At 35.3% G+C, this 4,394-nt stretch overlaps 1 long non-coding RNA gene across 1 annotated transcript in view; it reads left to right on the forward strand.

Moving 5' to 3' along the window:
• LOC128250703 (uncharacterized) overlaps positions 1 to 4,394 on the forward strand; it is a 70,295-nt gene that overhangs the window by 25,895 nt on the left and 40,006 nt on the right. The window lies entirely within an intron of this gene.

Here is a 4,394-nt window from a genome sequence, read left to right on the forward strand (position 1 = left end):
AACGAGACTCGCGAGCTTTGAGTCACTCTGTCACCTCTGCCGATATGTGTGTGTGTCTGTGTGTCTATGTGTGTATATATATATATATATACGTGTGTGTATATATATATATATGTATGTGCATATATGTATATATATATATATATATGTGTATGTGCATATATGTATATATATATGTGTATGTATTTATATACGTCTATATATGTATATATATGTGTATATGTATGTGTGTATTTATGTATATGTATATATATGTGTGTGTATATATGTATGTATACGTATATATATATATGTGTATTTATGTATAGATAATCTTTTTTTATACATATATTTTAGTTTCAATTTTTGTTTGTGTCACCGTGTAATAATAATTATCATCCTTTAACGTCCTTTCTCCAAGCTGGCATGGGTTTCGCCTATCAACACTCACGCATACACACAGTGTGTATGTATGTGTGAGTGTCTGTATGCATCTACATGTATTTCTTTCATTTATATCATTTCTATTTGTTTCATTTTTGTTTTGTCCTTTTTCTTTATTACCAAGTTTTGCATTCTTTGGCAAGTGTCAGACTGTCGTCCTGACAATGCCATAACCAACAAAACTTCGAAGTCACTATCAACAAAAAAAAAAAAAATAATAAATAGCTTTTGCTTGTCGTGAGTCTCTCTCTCAGTGTGCAAAGTTTTTTTTTTTTTACTTACTCTGTGTGCATGTAGTACCATCTGCATGTAGTACCATCTGCATGTAGTACCTTCTGCTTGTGGTACCTTCAGCTTGTTTTCCTTAAAATCCTGTATTATTGAAGACGTTACCGTCTTAGCAGAGACTGTATACATTCTATATATGCGGTTTATTTTATTACTGTTGATTCATTAGTGTGTGTGTGTGTGTGTGTGTGTGTGTGTGTGTGTGTGTGTGTGTGTGTGTGTGTGTGTGTGTGTGTGTGTGTGTGTGTGTGTGTGTGTGTGCATGTATATACTGTATCTATTACTCTGTATTCACTGCATATATTAAATGAATGTAATTGTCATTGAGTACTTTCAGTAGAATAGTCAAAAAGCAAAACGAAACAACAACAACAAGAATATTAATAATAATAAAAATGATGATAGTAACATAACAAGCACAACAACAGTAATAACAACACTAATGAATAAAGTCTGTAATTATATAAAAGCATCTGTGTGTATCCATTTAAATGAATGGATTATATAAATTCTACTGCAGATATTTAGTACTTCGTTTGCTTCTTCAAACATCAAGTGTGTGTGTGTGTGTGTGTGAGATATATGATATTTGTATATAATGTAATTTAATATGTAGCTTGAATTTATTTCCAAGTCTCTCATCGGATTAGTCATATATGTATATACTTTATATCGCATTGTTTAAACTCTCGTTTTCTTTTCTTTCTATTTTACTGAGCACTTTTAATAATGGCTTTGTACATAAAATGTATTTACGATGTAACTGCGAAATGTTTATGCGCATATATATACACACACAGGCACTTTCATACATCAATGCACGCAGACAGGTTTCGTGTGTGATGTCGGATCTGCAGGAATGCTGTTCGTTTGAATGTATGACTAGTGTGTGTGCGTTTGCGTGCGCTTGTCTATCTGCCTTTTTATGTCTATGTATGTATGTAATCTATCTATCTATCTATCTACCTCCTGTCTGTCTATTTCTCTCTCTCTCTCTCTCTCTCTTTCTCTCTCTCTCTCTCTCTCTCTCTCTCTCTACGTGTGTGTTATATATGGACATCATTATATGGAGTATGTGTGTACGTGTGTTTGTACTTAAATGTATATATGTTTTGTGTGTATATATATTTATGTGCATGTGTAATAAATGTTTAATTTTAAACCATGACTCGAAACTCATCACTGTAACCAAACATAAGCAACAACAACATCAATAGCATGAACATTCTATATGTGGTAGTCTCTACATACTCACTGGGTATGCTAGAAATAATAGCTGGATTTCCTTCAAATCAAATGCTCTTCTAGTGATGTGACAGCACACTGGACAACAATGTACAGTTTGCTGGAGATAATGACATGATAGTCATGGTTGGAACGGTGGTGAATCCCGGTCTGGTAGATAGCTACTAACGTTGGTCATGACAACAACAACAACAATAATAATAATGACACCAGCAGCACTGTTAAACTTGCTGTTGAAATAACAGCCAAACCTTTCGAAAGTCACATCCTACTGACCTCAAATACGATGGACAGAATTGTGTGTTTGGGTGAAGAAGACAGTGGTGATTATTTTGGAAGTCGTTTTTAGCCAAAAAGAAGGAACATTTTCTGGATCTGAGCTGAACTGGGACTAAACGTTAAGAACATTCAGAGCCATACATTTATTCAGTTTTTTAAGAGTGTAGAGTTAGTTGCTTAGCAACCACAACTATTGGATTATGGAAAGCTGATTGCTTAGTAACCACAATAGATTGTTTGTAGAGCTGGTTGCTTAGTAACCATAAATTGAGTTTATAGAGGTGGTTGCTGAGTAACCACAATACGTTGGTTGTGTAGAGCTGGTTGCTTAGTAACTACAAATTGATCGTATAGAGCTGGTTGCTTAGTAATCACAATGCATTGGTTGTGTAGAGCTGGTTGCTTAGTAACCACAATACATTGGTTGTGTAGAGCTGGTTCCTTAGTAACCATAAATTGATTGTGTAGAGCTGTTTGCTTAGTAAGCACAGTTTGTAGAGTTGGTTGCTTAGCAACCACAACTAATTGATCCTGTAGAGCTGGCTGCTGAGTAACCATAATAGAGCTGGTTGCTTAGTAACAACAACCAAATGATTTTTGTAGAGCTGGATGCTCTACAAAGCTAATTGCTTTTGTAGAAATGGTTGCTTGGTTATTTATTTCAGTTTGTAGACAGCTGGTTGCTTAGTAACCAGAACTAAGTAAAGCTGGTTGCTTAGTTACTGCAACTGATTGTGTAGAGCTGGATGCATGGCAACACAAGTGAGTTTGAATATGTAGAGCTTGCTGCTTAATAGCCACAGCTGAATGAGTGCGTGGAGTTGGTTACTTACTGACAACTGAATATCATTGTAGAGTTGGCCGTTGCGTTGCTTAGTAACTAGAACTGACTCGTTGCTTGGTTACCATTAAATGACTCATCTCATGTCTTTGTAGAAAAGACGTGCATTACAAATCGTTGGACATGCTGGATACACGCCGTTGAATGAAACTATAAAGTGTGTCTGTCTGTTCATACACATCTGTTAATGTGCATTTTTTTTGTTTGTTCTTTTGTTGTTTTTTTTTTTCACAGGTAGAAAACTTCCATTAGGAAAATTTCCACTTTCAATAGTGAATGTTAACAAAGCTACGAATTATTTTCGTATACAGTATATGTTTTTAAGTTGTTGGTTGCCATCGAAAATTTACTGAGGAGGCCTAACAAGAACGAAATATGTCCCGAGTTGTCCCCAAATTGTTGCAAAGGTTCAGGCATACACTACTCTTCTCCTGCATGTCTATTTAATTTTTGATGAATAGAAGTTTAAAGAGTTCCCTCCCTTGCCTGTTTTGAAAGAAATTTTCATTAACCATGTCAATTTGTTTGATTGGGACCTGGCGGTAAATTTATTATTATTATTATAATTCAGTAGTTTTATTCATATTATTTTCTTTGTTGTGGTGTCCTTAGATCGATCATAATAACGTAAAATGTGTCATGGTGCATTTAAACAATTTAAGTTGAAATAGAACAATAAAAGAATTTTATCCTGCAATCAGCGGATACATTTATCCAATCCCAGACAAAATCAAAATCACCATCGTTCCTGTTGTGACTTCATAGCAAAATCCATACCTGGAATCTAATTACATTCCCGCAACCATCGCAAATAAATGCAGTTATTTTAGAAATATTTTATTTATTATTTTTTTTTAAAAACTCATATCCTTCAAGCATTCAAACGTCGAAACCGATGGGAGTGACCGTAATTATTATCGATTGAGGCAAGTTAGCACGTCGGACAAAATGCCCCACGGCATTTTATTCCAGCTTTACTCAATGAGTTCAAATTTCGCCGAGATTGACGGAATTCGAACTCAGGTACCTTTTATCCTTTCGGGGTCGATAGAATAAACACCAGTTGAAGCACTGGAGCCGGTGTAATCGACTTATTCCCACCCCTATAATTACCGGCCTTGTGCCGAAATTTGAAATTATCAGTCGGTGAGGTGGTATAGAAGCCTTAAGAGCGTCGTACGAAATGCTTACCGACATTTCTTCCGACTCTTTACGTGCTGCGTTCAAATTCCACCGAGGTTAACTTCGACATACGTCCTTTCGAGAAAATTTAATACCAGTCCACACTGATACATTGTTGAATACGATGTCATTAGGA

Source organism: Octopus bimaculoides, chromosome 24 (assembly GCF_001194135.2).
Source record: "Octopus bimaculoides isolate UCB-OBI-ISO-001 chromosome 24, ASM119413v2, whole genome shotgun sequence".
NCBI classification, from domain to species: Eukaryota; Metazoa; Mollusca; class Cephalopoda; order Octopoda; family Octopodidae; genus Octopus; species Octopus bimaculoides.